Source organism: Ranitomeya variabilis, chromosome 4 (genome assembly GCF_051348905.1).
Source record: "Ranitomeya variabilis isolate aRanVar5 chromosome 4, aRanVar5.hap1, whole genome shotgun sequence".
Taxonomy (NCBI): Eukaryota; Metazoa; Chordata; class Amphibia; order Anura; family Dendrobatidae; genus Ranitomeya; species Ranitomeya variabilis.
In genome coordinates this window covers 7,917,401-7,934,259 of record NC_135235.1, presented here as the reverse complement: position 1 = coordinate 7,934,259, position 16,859 = coordinate 7,917,401, and positions in this window count along the sequence as shown.

Sequence of the window (16,859 nt, the reverse complement as noted above, 5' to 3'; positions counted from 1 at the left end):
GAGGACACCAGGGGGAGGACAGCTACGAGCAGACTGTCTCCCTGGCAAAGCGCAGATAACCGGTAGATGGCACACTGAGGTTGTAGGGGACTCTACCACTTACATCGGAGACCGGCAGGACAGCTGAACTGCACGTTACCTGTCCGCCACACACACCTGAAGACACAGTAACACATAGAGCCCAGGGCGTGATAGAGTCCCTATAAAAAGGCTCGAGTTACTTGTCATACAGGTATTGTCCTATCCTATATGGGGGACAGAGAGAACTGTGAGAACCATATCTGAAGCCATAGGCAGTGAGGTACTACAACACCACGGTACTAGAGGAAGGTTTTTAAAGGGAACCTGTCACCCCAAAAATGGAAGTTGAGCTAAGCCCACCGGCATCAGGGGCTTATCTACAACATTCTGTAATGCTGTAGATAAGCCCCCGATGTATCCTGAAAGATGAGAAAAAGAGGTTAGATTATACTCACCCAGGGGCGGTCCCGCTGCGGTCCGGTCCGATGGGCGTCGCGATCTGGGGCCTCCCATCTTCATAGGATGACGTCCTCTTCTTATCTTCTTGCAGCGGCTCCGGCGCTTCCCAGTCAGGGAAGAGCAAAGCACTGCAGTGCGCAGGCGCCGGGCCTCTCTGACCTTTCTCCCGCACTGCAGTACTTTGCTCTGCCCTCAACAGGGAGATAAAGTACACCTGCGCCGGAGCTGTGGCGTGAAGACAAGAAGAGGACATGATCGTAAGAAGATGGGAGGCCCTGGACCGGACCATGATGCCCATCGGATCGGACCGCCCGCTCAGGTGAGTATAATCTAACCTCTTTTTCTCATCTTTCGGGTTACATCGGGGGCTTATCTACAGCATTCCAGAATGCATTCCAGAATGCTGTAGATAAGCCCCTGATGCTGGTGGGCTTAGCTCAACTTCCATTTTCAGGGTGACAGGTTCCCTTTAACTCCACCTGGTAAAGGGGACTCTGGATTCTCTTCCAAGGTAGCCGGACTCTACCTATCCTGTGATCTTGTGCCCTGGACTGTGGCTGCCTGAAGTCTTCAGTAAACCAAGTAAAGAGACTACAAACCTGTGTCCTCGTTCCTCACTGCACCATTCACCATCTTCCATCTACAAACTGGCAGCCCAGGGGACATACTTCACCTGTGGGAAGGTATACCATCTAGCTGCCACAACATCATACCACAGGTGGCGTCCCAAACATAAACTTTATTCAATTCCCCTTTTACATGTGTAGCGCCCCCACTGCCGCAGGGCCGAGGGGTACCCGGTACCGGGCCTCTGAGTCTCTGCTCTGGGATTGTCACGGTGGCTAGACCCGGTCCGTGACCCTGCTGAGGGGCGTACAATGAAGGTGGTGGTATGGGATGTCGTTATGGTGTAGTGAAGTGCCGGTCGCGGTAAACACCAGGTTGCAGTCTCTTTACCTCTTTACTGAAGGCTTCTGGGTCCTCAATCTGGAATACGGTTAACCGGGCTGCGCAAGTCTGGCCGGTCCGATGGCACCTCTAGAGTTCCCTTTGCAGGTGGAAATCAGTGCCTACTAGTGTTGAGCGATACCGTCCGATACTTGAAAGTATCGGTATCGGAAAGTATCGGCCGATACCGGCAAAGTATCGGATCTAATCCGATACCGATACCCGATACCAATACAAGTCAATGGGACTCAAGTATCGGACGGTATCCCTGATGGTTCCCAGGGTCTGAAGGAGAGGAAACTCTCCTTCAGGCCCTGGGATCCATATTAATGTGTAAAATAAAGAATTAAAATAAAAAATATTGCTATACTCACCTCTCCGACGCAGCCTGGACCTTACCGAGGGAACCGGGAGCCTTCTTTGCTTAAAATGCACGCTTTTACTTCCTTCCGTGACGTCACGGCTTCTGATTGGTCGCGTGCCGCCCATGTGGCCGCGACGCGACCAATCACAGCAAGCCGTGACGTAATTTTCAGGTCCTTCTAGCTAGGCATTCAGTATTTTAAAATTACGTTCCGGCGTTGTGATTGGTCGCGTCGCGGTCACATGGGCGATGCGACCAATCACAAGCCGTGACGTCACGGGAGGCAGGAGACGCGCGCATTTTAAAAAGCGCGCGTCTCCTGCCTCCCGTGACGTCACGGCTTGTGATTGGTCGCGTCGCCCATGTGACCGTGACGCGACCAATCACAACGCCGGAACGTAATTTTAAAATCATGAATGCCTAGAAGGACCTGAAAATTACGTCACGGCTTGTTGTGATTGGTCGCGTCGCGGCCACATGGGCGGCACGCGACCAATCAGAAGCCGTGACGTCACGGAAGGAAGGAAAAGCGCGCATTTTAAGAAAAGAACGCTGCCGGTTCCCTCGGTGAGGTCCAGGCTGCGTCGGAGAGGTGAGTATAGCAATATTTTTTATTTTAATTCTTTCTTTTACACATTAATGTTGTTTCGATACCGATACCCGATACCACAAAAGTATCGGATCTCGGTATCGGAATTCCGATACCCGCAAGTATCGGCCGATACCCGATACTTGCGGTATCGGAATGCTCAACACTAGTGCCTACCTTCTAGCGCTTGTGTGTTGTGATCCTCCGCTGCTGTGCTTACGGGATAGTCCCCACAACTGTTGTGTCTGTTTCTCGTGTTCCCTCACAACTCGATTCTGATGTTCTCCCTCTACGTCCCCCAGATCTTATGGTTAGGACGCACCCGTATGACGGGGAGGCTCGGAGCTCTTCCGGGACTCTAGCGTCGCCCCACTCCTGTTGTTACCCCCCTGTGTCTTCCTAGGTCAATTGGATAAGACAGCCCGCCTATAACTGACTGTCCTGCCGTAGGTTTGAAGTTTGGCCTGGAGCTCTATACTTCCTCGGCGTTCCGGCCACCGGTTATGCGCCTCAATAGGATGTTGCCTCGTCTTACAGCACGACTCTTACTGGTATTCTCCTTGTTGCGTTGATCTCGTTTCTCGCTCAGCACAATAGACCTCGCTTCTTGTCCTTTCTTGGGGTACCACCGCTATATCGTGCAGGCGCGGTCCCGTAACGTTCTCTCTGGTTGCTAGGCCTTTGTCAGGATCCCACCCCTGACAGGGACCCCTCTGAGTCTCTCCCCGCAACACCCCCTGCCACAGGGTGTTGCCTGTTCGATTCCCAGTCAGCTTTTCTCATCTAACTTCCTATCCAACCCCCAGTTTTACCAGATTGTGAGGAGTGGCCTAATACATAGTACCCTTAGCTCCCCCTGGAGGCCAGACTGTGAAGTGTATTGGTGTCTGTGATACCTGGTCAGATGAACTCCTTCAGTGCCATCAGACGTACCATAGCCCCCCTTAGCGGCGGAGCAACAGTACTGCAACGACCAGGACTCTGGGGCGCTGCACATGGGCGCCCAGGGCCACGGACCGGGTCGCCACCTTGACATCCCCCTATGAACACCAGGGCCGGGTACCCCATGGCCCTGGCGGGCGACTCAGATGCAGATAGCGTTGACTTTAATGGTTGAGGAGCCGTCGTCTCTCTGTTCCAACATCAGCTGGGGTGTTTCAGTCGGAGCACAGCCGGAGCGGTGACATCAGTGAATGCCGCCGGCTGTGCGGAGCCTCATTCCATACGCAGCACAGAGCGGAGCGCCACAGGTGAGTAGGATTAGATTAGTCAGCACTTGGATCATCTGGGGGCTTGGTCCTATGGGCTATCATACTGTGTGGGGGGCATCTTACTTTATGGGGCCATGAAATGGTGAGACCACTGAGGAGCATAAAAGGGGCTCAAGTAATGATCCCGTGCCGCACGTCCCTCTTACTGAAAGTTGGGAGGTTCTCGCCTTCTCCGGTGAAAATCTTTTAAGGGGAAGGGGCCAGTAGAAGCTTCTGCTGTAGGGCCCCATGACTTCTGTGTCGCCTGTGACTATAAACACGTGTCCTTCACTGACAGCGAGCAGTGAGGACAGACAGAAAGCTGAAGAATGTGGATGGTGGTCTGCGGCCCACACAGAGCAGCACTTTGTGCTCCAGAGCTGCCCTTCCTACTGTAACTCTGGACAGGGGGCTTTCTGGTGTCTTCTCACCCTGCACAGAGGTAGAATGGCTACGTGACGGCCCAGAACCGACACACAGCTTCTATTCATTGCATTTTATTGTTCCGCCCGAGGCCAATGTTTCCTGGAGACGATAAAGAGAAGTCTGGAAATCCAGAATAAATAAAATCCGTGCTGAAGACGGCATCGCTGCCATCACTTATGCCGACACGGTAAATAACAGGTGAGGACGGTAAACAGGCAAGACGCAAACCCAAGACAGACAAAGCCGCGGCACGGCCAGATGAAACAAACCTGCAGATTTACAAGACTCCGCTCAGTACACGGATCAGAACATAGAGAACCCGGATCTGAAGGTAACAACATTGTCATCATGGCCTCAGCTACACACCACCGTCCCCCAAAAGTTACAATGGGGCCCCCATAACAGAACCTCAACTGGGGCCTAATATCAGTGGCTGTAATACACACATGACAATAATGCACAGAGTGATGTCACAGTACAGGGATAATATACACAGTGATGTCACAGTACAGGGATAATACACACAGTTATTTCACAGTACAGGGATAATACACACAGTGATGTCACAGTACAGGGATAATACACACAGTGATGTCACAGTACAGGGATAATACAGTTATTTCACAGTACAGGGATAATACACACAGTGATGTCACAGTACAGGGATAATACACACAGTGATGTCACAGTACAGGGATAATACACAGTGATGTCACAGTACAGGGATAATACACACAGTGATGTCACAGTACAGGGATAATACACACAGTGATGTCACAGTACAGGGATAATACACAGTGATGTCACAGTACAGGGATAATACACACAGTGATTTCACAGTACAGGGATAATACACACAGTGATGTCACAGTACAGGGATAATACACACAGTGATGTCACAGTACAGAGATAAAACACACAGTGATGTCACAGTACAGAGATAAAACACACAGCGATGTCACAGTACAGGGATAATACACACAGTGATGTCACAGCACAGGGATAATACACACAGTGATGTCACAGTACAGGGATAATACACACAGTGATGTCACAGTACAGGGATAATACACACAGTGATGTCACAGTACAGAGATAATACACACAGTGATGTCACAGTACAGGGATAATACACACAGTGATGTCACAGTACAGGGATAATACACAGTGATGTCACAGCACAGGGATAATACACACAGTGATGTCACAGTACAGGGATAATACACACAGTGATGTCACAGTACAGGGATAATACACACAGTGATGTCACAGTACAGAGATAATACACACAGTGATGTTACAGTATAGGGATAATACACACAGTGATGTCACAGTACAGAGATAAAACACACAGTGATGTCACAGTACAGGGATAATACACACAGTGATGTCACAGTACAGAGATAAAACACACAGTGATGTCACAGTACAGGGATAATACACACAGTGATGTCACAGTACAGAGATAATACACACAGTGATGTTACAGTACAGAGATAAAACACACAGTGATGTCACAGTACAGGGATAATACACACAGTGATGTCACAGTACAGAGATAAAACACACAGTGATGTCACAGTACAGGGAGAATACACACAGTGATGTCACAGTACAGAGATAATACACACAGTGATGTCACAGTACAGAGATAATACACACAGTGATGTTACAGTACAGGGATAATGCGCACAGTGATGTCACAGTACAGAGATAAAACACACAGTGATGTCACAGTACAGAGATAAAACACACAGTGATGTCACTTTACAGAGATAATACACACAGTGATGTTACAGTACAGAGATAAAACACACAGTGATGTCACAGTACAGGGATAATACACACAGTGATGTCACAGTACAGGGATAATACACACAGTGATATCACAGTACAGGGATAATACACAGTGATGTCACAGTACAGGGATAATACACACAGTGATGTCACAGTACAGGGATAATACACACAGTGATGTCACAGTACAGAGATAATACACACAGTGATGTCACAGTACAGCGATAATACACACAGTGATGTCACAGTACAGGGATAATACACACAGTGATGTCACAGTACAGAGATAATACACACAGTGATGTTACAGTACAGAGATAAAACACACAGTGATGTCACAGTACAGGGAGAATACACACAGTGATGTCACAGTACAGAGATAATACACACAGTGATGTCACAGTACAGAGATAATACACACAGTGATGTTACAGTACAGGGATAATGCGCACAGTGATGTCACAGTACAGAGATAATACACACAGTGATGTCACAGTACAGAGATAAAACACACAGTGATGTTACAGTACAGAGATAAAACACTGTTGTGAATTTGGAGTCTGGGCTCCCCCGGTGGCTACTGGTGGAATTGAACTGGTGTTTTCAACTTCTCTGTTCACCTGTTCCCATCAAGATGTGGGAGTCGCTATATAACCTTGCTGCTCTGTTAGTTGCTTGCCGGTCAACAATGTTATCAGAAGCCTCTCTGTGCTTGTTCCTGCTCCTAGACAACTACTAGATAAGTTGGACTCTTGTCCATGTTTGTTTTTGCATTTTTGTTCCAGTTCACAGCTGTAGTTTCGTTACTGTGTCTGGAAAGCTCTTGTGAACAGGAATTGCCACTCTGGTGTTATGAGTTAATGCCAGAGTTTTAAAGTAATTCCTGGATGGTGTTTTGATAGGGTTTTCAGCTGACCATGAAAGTGTCCTTTCTGTCTTCTGCTGTGTAGTAAGTGGACCTCAAATTTGCTAAACCTATTTTCATACTACGTTTGTTATTTCATCTTAATTCACCGCCAATACATGTGGGGGGCCTCTGTCTCCTTTCGGGGTATTTCTCTAGAGGTGAGCTAGGACTAATATTTTCCTCTGCTAGCATTATTTAGTCCTCCGGCTGGTGCTGGGCATCTAGAATCAACGTAGGCATGCTACCCGGCCACTGCTAGTTGTGCGTTAGGTTTAGTTCATGGTCAGCTCAGTTCCCATCTTCCAAGAGCTAGTTCCTATATATGCTGATGCTATGTTCTCTTGCCATTGAGAACATGACAGTTTGACCGGCCCCTAAAGGGTTAAAATCCTTGGCTCAGAAAGGAGAGAAATAAGAAGTCTGCTGAGAATTTTTTTTTTTTTTTTTTTTTTTCTCCTTCTAATCTTTGAATGGCTCTGTGTCCACCTGTTTGTAATGGATCTTCAGAGTGTAACTGCAGGTTTGAATAATCTCGCCACGAAGGTACAAAATTTGCAAGACTTTGTTTGTCATGCACCTGTATCTGAGCCGAGAATTCCTTTGCCGGAATTTTTCTCAGGGAATAGATCTGGGTTTCAGAATTTTCGAAATAATTGCAAATTATTTTTGTCCCTGAAATTTCGCTCTGCCGGAGACCCTGCACAGCAGGTCAGGATTGTGATTTCCTTGCTCCGGGGCGACCCTCAAGACTGGGCTTTTTCATTGACACCAGGGGATCCTGCGTTGCTCAATGTGGATGCGTTTTTTCTGGCCTTGGGGTTGCTTTATGACGAACCTCATTTGGAGCTTCAGGCAGAAAAAACTTTGATGTCCCTATCTCAGGGGCAAGATGAAGCGGAAATTTACTGTCAAAGATTCCGTAAATGGTCTGTGCTTACTCAGTGGAATGAGTGCGCCCTGGCGGCGACTTTCAGAGAGGGTCTCTCTGATGCCATTAAGGATGTTATGGTGGGGTTCCCTGTGCCTGCGGGTCTGAATGAGTCCATGACAATGGCTATTCAGATCGATAGGCGTTTGCGGGAGCGCAAACCAGTGCACCATCTGGCGGTGTCCACTGAGAAGTCGCCAGAGAGTATGCAGTGTGATAGAATTCTGTCCCGAAGCGAGCGGCAGAATTTTAGACGGAAAAATGGGTTGTGTTTCTATTGTGGTGATTCTACTCATGTTATATCAGCATGCTCTAAGCGCACTAAAAAGCTTGATAAATCTGTTTCCATTTGCACCTTACCGTCTAAGTTTATTCTATCTGTGACCCTGATTTGCTCTTTGTCATCTATTACCACGGACGCATATGTCGACTCTGGCGCCGCTTTGAGTCTTATGGATTGGTCCTTTGCCAAACGCTGTGGGTATGATTTAGAGCCTTTGGAGACTCTTATTCCTCTGAAGGGGATTGACTCCACCCCATTGGCTAATAATAAACCACAATACTGGACACAAGTGACTATGCGTGTTGGTCCGGATCACCAGGAGATTATTCGCTTTCTGGTGCTGTATAATCTACATGATGATTTGGTGCTAGGATTGCCTTGGCTGCAATCTCACAACCCAGTCCTCGACTGGAAAGCTATGTCTGTGTTGAGCTGGGGATGTAAGGGGGCTCATGGGGATGTACCTGTGGTTTCCATTTCATCATCTATTCCCTCTGAAATTCCTGAGTTCCTGTCTGACTATCGTGACGTCTTTGAAGAATCCAAGCTTGGTTCGTTACCTCCGCACCGAGAGTGCGATTGTGCCATAGATTTAATCCCGGGTAGTAAATACCCAAAGGGTCGTTTATTTAATCTGTCTGTGCCTGAACATGCTGCTATGCGAGAATATATAAAGGAGTCCTTGGAAAAGGGACATATTCGTCCATCGTCATCTCCCTTAGGAGCCGGTTTTTTCTTTGTGTCAAAAAAAGACGGCTCTTTGAGACCATGTATCGATTATCGGCTTTTGAATAAAATCACTGTAAAATATCAATACCCATTGCCGTTGCTACTGATTTGTTTGCTCGCATAAAGGGGGCCAAGTGGTTCTCTAAGATTGACCTTCGTGGGGCGTATAATTTGGTGCGAATCAGGCAGGGGGATGAGTGGAAAACCGCATTTAATACGCCCGAGGGCCACTTTGAGTATTTAGTGATGCCTTTTGGTCTTTCAAATGCTCCGTCAGTTTTCCAGTCCTTTATGCATGATATTTTTCGCGATTATTTGGATAAATTTATGATTGTGTATCTGGATGATATTCTGATTTTTTCGGATGACTGGGACTCTCATGTCCAGCAAGTCAGGAGGGTTTTCCAGGTTTTGCGCTCTAATTCTTTGTGTGTGAAGGGTTCTAAGTGTGTTTTTGGGGTACAGAGGATTTCCTTTTTGGGATATATTTTTTTTCCCTCTTCCATTGAAATGGATCCTGTCAAGGTTCAAGCTATTTGTGATTGGACGCAGCCCTCTTCTCTTAAGAGTCTTCAGAAATTTTTGGGCTTTGCTAACTTTTATCGTCGATTTATTGCTGGTTTTTCAGATATTGCTAAGCCATTGACCGATTTGACTAAGAAGGGTGCTGATGTTGCTGATTGGTCCCCTGACGCTGTGGAGGCCTTTCGGGAGCTTAAGCGCCGTTTTTCCTCTGCCCCTGTGTTGCGTCAGCCTGATGTTGCTCTACCTTTTCAGGTTGAGGTCGACGCTTCTGAGATCGGAGCTGGGGCAGTGTTGTCGCAGAAAAGTTCTGACTGCTCCGTGATGAGGCCTTGTGCCTTCTTTTCCCGTAAATTTTCGCCCGCTGAGCGGAATTATGATGTTGGGAATCGGGAGCTTTTGGCCATGAAGTGGGCTTTTGAGGAGTGGCGCCATTGGCTTGAGGGGGCCAGACATCAGGTGGTGGTATTGACTGACCACAAAAACTTGATTTATCTTGAGACCGCCAGGCGCCTGAATCCTAGACAGGCGCGCTGGTCATTATTTTTCTCTCGGTTTAATTTTGTGGTGTCATACCTACCGGGTTCTAAGAATGTTAAGGCGGATGCCCTTTCTAGGAGTTTTGAGCCTGACTCGCCTGGTAACTCTGAGCCCACAGGTATCCTTAAGGATGGAGTGGTATTGTCAGCCGTTTCTCCAGACCTGCGGCGGGCCTTGCAGGAGTTTCAGGCGGATAGACCGGATCGTTGCCCACCTGATAAACTGTTTGTTCCTGATGATTGGACCAGTAGAGTCATCTCTGAGGTTCATTCTTCTGCGTTGGCAGGTCATCCTGGCATTTTTGGTACCAGGGATTTGGTGGCAAGGTCCTTCTGGTGGCCTTCCCTGTCACGAGATGTGCGAGGCTTTGTGCAGTCTTGTGACGTTTGTGCTCGGGCCAAGCCTTGTTGCTCTCGGGCTAGTGGATTATTGTTGCCCTTGTCTATTCCTAAGAGGCCTTGGACGCACATCTCGATGGATTTTATTTCAGATCTGCCTGTTTCTCAGAAGATGTCTGTCATCTGGGTGGTGTGTGACCGTTTCTCTAAGATGGTCCATTTGGTTCCTCTGCCCAAGTTGCCTTCTTCTTCCGAGTTGGTTCCTCTGTTTTTTCAAAATGTTGTTCGTTTGCATGGTATTCCTGAGAATATCATTTCTGACAGAGGGACCCAATTCGTGTCTAGATTTTGGCGGGCATTCTGTGCTAGGATGGGCATAGATTTATCTTTTTCGTCCGCTTTCCATCCTCAGACGAATGGCCAGACCGAGCGGACTAATCAGACCCTGGAGGTATATCTGAGGTGTTTTGTGTCTGCTGACCAGGATGATTGGGTTGCTTTTTTGCCATTGGCAGAGTTCGCTCTCAATAATCGGGCCAGCTCTGCCACTTTGGTGTCCCCGTTTTTCTGTAATTCAGGGTTTCATCCTCGATTTTCCTCTGGTCAGGTGGAGTCTTCGGATTGTCCTGGAGTGGATGCTGTGGTGGAGAGATTGCATCGGATCTGGGGGCAGGTGGTGGACAATTTGAGGTTGTCCCAGGAGAAGACTCAGCTTTTTGCCAACCGCCACCGTCGTGTTGGTCCTCGGCTTTGTGTTGGGGATTTGGTGTGGCTGTCTTCTCGTTTTGTCCCTATGAGGGTCTCTTCTCCTAAGTTTAAGCCTCGGTTCATCGGCCCGTATAAGATATTGGAGATTCTTAACCCTGTTTCCTTCCGTTTGGACCTCCCTGCATCCTTTTCTATTCATAACGTTTTTCATCGGTCATTATTGCGCAGGTATGAGGTACCGGTTGTGCCTTCCGTTGAGCCTCCTGCTCCGGTGTTGGTTGAGGGTGAGTTGGAGTACGTTGTGGAGAAAATCTTAGACTCTCGTGTTTCCAGACGGAGACTCCAGTATCTGGTCAAGTGGAAGGGATACGGCCAGGAGGATAATTCTTGGGTGAATGCATCTGATGTTCATGCCTCTGATCTGGTTCGTGCCTTTCATAGGGCCCATCCTGATCGCCCTGGTGGTTCTGGTGAGGGTTCGGTGCCCCCTCCTTGAGGGGGGGGGTACTGTTGTGAATTTGGATTCTGGGCTCCCCCGGTGGCTACTGGTGGAATTGAACTGGTGTTTTCATCTTCTCTGTTCACCTGTTCCCATCAAGATGTGGGAGTCGCTATATAACCTTGCTGCTCTGTTAGTTGCTTGCCGGTCAACAATGTTATCAGAAGCCTCTCTGTGCTTGTTCCTGCTCCTAGACAACTACTAGATAAGTTGGACTCTTGTCCATGTTTGTTTTTGCATTTTTGTTCCAGTTCACAGCTGTAGTTTCGTTACTGTGTCTGGAAAGCTCTTGTGAACAGGAATTGCCACTCTGGTGTTATGAGTTAATGCCAGAGTTTTAAAGTAATTCCTGGATGGTGTTTTGATAGGGTTTTCAGCTGACCATGAAAGTGTCCTTTCTGTCTTCTGCTGTGTAGTAAGTGGACCTCAAATTTGCTAAACCTATTTTCATACTACGTTTGTTATTTCATCTTAATTCACCGCCAATACATGTGGGGGGCCTCTGTCTCCTTTCGGGGTATTTCTCTAGAGGTGAGCTAGGACTAATATTTTCCTCTGCTAGCATTATTTAGTCCTCCGGCTGGTGCTGGGCATCTAGAATCAACGTAGGCATGCTACCCGGCCACTGCTAGTTGTGCGTTAGGTTTAGTTCATGGTCAGCTCAGTTCCCATCTTCCAAGAGCTAGTTCCTATATATGCTGATGCTATGTTCTCTTGCCATTGAGAACATGACAAAACACACAGTGATGTCACAGTACAGGGATAATACACACAGTGATGTCACAGTACAGAGATAAAACACACAGTGATGTCACAGTACAGGGAGAATACACACAGTGATGTCACAGTACAGAGATAATACACACAGTGATGTCACAGTACAGAGATAATACACACAGTGATGTTACAGTACAGGGATAATGCGCACAGTGGTGTCACAGTACAGAGATAAAACACACAGTGATGTCACAGTACAGAGATAAAACACACAGTGATGTCACTTTACAGAGATAATACACACAGTGATGTTACAGTACAGAGATAAAACACACAGTGATGTCACAGTACAGGGATAATACACACAGTGATGTCACAGTACAGGGATAATACACACAGTGATGTCACAGTACAGGGATAATACACACAGTGATGTCACAGTGCAGGGATAATACACACAGTGATATCACAGTACAGGGATAATACACAGTGATGTCACAGTACAGGGATAATACACACAGTGATGTCACAGTACAGGGATAATACACACAGTGATGTCACAGTACAGGGATAATACACACAGTGATGTCACAGTACAGAGATAATACACACAGTGATGTCACAGTACAGGGATAATACACACAGTGATGTCACAGTACAGAGATAAAACACACAGTGATGTCACAGTACAGAGATAAAACACACAGTGATGTCACAGTACAGGGATAATACACACGGTGATGTCACAGTACAGAGATAATACACACAGTGATGTTACAGTACAGAGATAATGCACACAGTGATATCACGGTACAGGGATAATACACACAGTGATGTCACAGTACAGGGATAATACACAGTGATGTCACAGTACAGGGATAATGCGCACAGTGATGTCACAGTACAGGGATAATATACACAGTGGTGTCACAGTACAGGGATAATACACACAATGATGTCACAGTACAGAGATAATACACACAGTGATGTCACAGTACAGGGATAATTCACACAGTGATGTCACAGTACAGGGATAATACACACAGTGATGTCACAGTACAGAGATAATACACACAGTGATGTTACAGTACAGAGATAAAACACACAGTGATGTCACAGTACAGGGATAATACACACAGTGATGTCACAGTACAGAGATAAAACACACAGTGATGTCACAGTACAGGGAGAATACACACAGTGATGTCACAGTACAGAGATAATACACACAGTGATGTCACAGTACAGAGATAATACACACAGTGATGTTACAGTACAGGGATAATGCGCACAGTGATGTCACAGTACAGAGATAAAACACACAGTGATGTCACAGTACAGAGATAAAACACACAGTGATGTCACTTTACAGAGATAATACACACAGTGATGTTACAGTACAGAGATAAAACACACAGTGATGTTACAGTACAGGGATAATACACACAGTGATGTCACAGTACAGAGATAATACACACAGTGATGTCACAGTACAGGGATAATTGTTATGACCCCAATGGCGAGGGTCTCAGAGGAACGTGGAAGTCTGCAGAATACAAAAATCCAGCTCATAGGGCAGTGGTAACTGGGTTGACCATATCAAAATCCACACTGGAAATTCAAGAACCCCCGAACCGTCTAACGGTCCAGGGGGAGAACACCAGCCCCCTAGAGCTTCCAGCAAAGGTCAGGATATAGATTTGGAACAAGCTGGACAAAAATACAAAACCAAAACAAATAGCAAAAAGCAAAAGGCAGACTTAGCTGATATAACTGGAACCAGGATAAGTAGACAAGAGCACAGCAGACTAGCTCTGATAACTACGTTGCCAGGCATTGAACTGAAGGTCCAGGGAGCTTATATAGCAACACCCCTAACTAACGATCCAGGTGCGGATAAAAGGAATGACAGAAAAACCAGAGTCAAAAAACTAGTAACCACTAGAGGGAGCAAAAAGCAAATTCACAACAGTACCCCCCCCTTAGTGAGGGGTCACCGAACCCTCACCACGACCACCAGGGCGATCAGGATGAGCGGCATGAAAGGCACGAACTAAATCGGCCGCATGAACATCAGAGGCGACCACCCAGGAATTATCCTCCTGACCATAGCCCTTCCACTTGACCAGGTACTGAAGCCTCCGCCTGGAGAGGCGAGAATCCAAGATCTTCTCCACCACGTACTCCAACTCGCCCTCAACCAACACCGGAGCAGGAGGCTCAGCAGAAGGAACTACAGGCACAATGTACCGCCGCAACAAGGACCTATGAAATACATTGTGAATAGCAAACGACACAGGAAGATCGAGACGAAAAGATACAGGATTAAGGATTTCCAATATCTTGTAAGGCCCAATAAAACGAGGTTTAAATTTGGGAGAGGAGACCTTCATAGGAACAAAGCGGGAAGAAAGCCATACCAAATCCCCAACGCGTAGTCGGGGACCCACACCGCGGCGGCGGTTGGCAAAGCGCTGAGCCTTCTCCTGTGACAACTTCAAGTTGTCCACCACATGATTCCAGATCTGCTGCAACCTATCCACCACAGAATCCACCCCAGGACAGTCAGAAGGCTCCACATGACCCGAAGAAAAGCGAGGATGGAAACCAGAGTTGCAGAAAAAAGGCGAAACCAAGGTGGCGGAACTAGCCCGATTATTAAGGGCAAACTCAGCCAACGGCAAGAATGTCACCCAATCGTCCTGATCAGCAGAGACAAAACACCTCAAATAAGCCTCCAAAGTCTGATTGGTTCGCTCCGTCTGTCCATTAGTCTGAGGATGGAAAGCAGACGAAAACGACAAATCAATGCCCATCCTACTACAAAAGGATCGCCAGAACCTGGAAACGAACTGGGATCCTCTGTCTGACACAATATTCTCAGGGATGCCGTGCAAACGAACCACGTTCTGGAAAAACACAGGAACCAGATCGGAAGAGGAAGGCAGCTTAGGCAAAGGAACCAAATGGACCATCTTGGAGAAGCGATCACATATCACCCAGATAACGGACATGCCCTGAGATAGCGGAAGATCAGAAATGAAATCCATGGAGATATGTGTCCAAGGTCTCTTCGGGACAGGCAAGGGCAAGAGCAAACCGCTGGCACGAGAACAGCAAGGCTTAGCTCGAGCACAAGTCCCACAGGACTGCACAAATGACCGCACATCCCTTGACAAGGAAGGCCACCAAAAGGACCTGGCCACCAGATCTCTGGTGCCAAAAATTCCCGGGTGACCTGCCAACACCGAGGAATGAACCTCGGAAATGACTCTGCTGGTCCACTTATCCGGGACAAACAGTCTGTCAGGTGGACAAGACTCAGGCCTATCAGCCTGAAATCTCTGCAACACACGTCGCAGATCCGGAGAAATAGCTGACAAGATAACTCCATCTTTAAGAATACCAACAGGATCCGTGACTCCAGGAGCATCAGGCACAAAGCTCCTAGAAAGAGCATCGGCCTTCACATTCTTTGAACCTGGTAAATACGAGACAACAAAATCAAAGCGGGAGAAAAACAATGACCAGCGGGCCTGTCTCGGATTAAGGCGTTTAGCAGACTCGAGATACATCAGATTTTTGTGATCAGTCAAGACCACCACACGATGCTTAGCACCCTCGAGCCAATGACGCCACTCCTCAAATGCCCATTTCATGGCCAACAACTCCCGATTGCCCACATCATAATTTCGCTCGGCAGGCGAAAACTTCCTAGAAAAAAAAGGCACAAGGCTTCATAACAGAGCAACCAGGGCCTCTCTGCGACAAAACGGCCCCTGCCCCAATCTCCGAAGCATCCACCTCAACCTGAAAGGGAAGTGAGACGTCAGGCTGGCACAAAACAGGCGCCGAAGTAAACCGGCGTTTCAACTCCTGGAAAGCCTCCACGGCAGCAGGAGCCCAGTTAGCTACATCGGAGCCCTTCTTGGTCATATCCGTCAAAGGTTTCACAATGCTAGAAAAATTAGCGATAAAACGACGGTAGAAGTTAGCGAAGCCCAAGAACTTCTGAAGACTCTTAACTGACGAGGGCTGAGTCCAATCAAGAATAGCTCGGACCTTGACTGGGTCCATCTCCACAGCAGAAGGGGAAAAAATGAACCCCAAAAAGGGAACCTTCTGTACACCAAAGAGACACTTTGAGCCCTTGACAAACAAAGAATTTTCACGCAAAATTTTAAAGACCAACCTGACCTGCTCCACATGCGAATCCCAATTATCAGAAAAAACCAAAATATCATCCAGATAAACAATCAAAAATTTATCCAGATACTTCCGGAAAATGTCATGCATAAAGGACTGAAAAACTGAAGGCGCATTGGAGAGCCCAAAAGGCATCACCAAGTACTCAAAATGACCTTCGGGCGTATTGAATGCGGTTTTCCATTCATCCCCTTGCTTAATGCGCACAAGGTTGTACGCACCACGAAGGTCTATCTTGGTGAACCACTTGGCACCCTTAATCCGGGCAAACAAGTCAGACAACAGCGGTAAAGGATACTGAAATTTGACAGTGATCTTATTTAAAAGCCGATAATCAATACAAGGTCTCAAAGATCCGTCCTTTTTTGCCACAAAAAAGAATCCCGCACCAAGAGGGGAAGAAGACGGATGAATATGTCCTTTCTCCAGAGACTCCTTGATATATGAACGCATAGCGGTATGTTCAGGTACCGACAGATTAAACAGTCTTCCCTTAGGAAATTTACTGCCTGGGATCAAATCTATTGCACAGTCACATTCCCTATGAGGAGGCAGTGCACTGGACTCAGACTCACTGAAGACATCCTGATAATCAGACAAATACTCCGGAACTTCCGAAGGCGTAGAA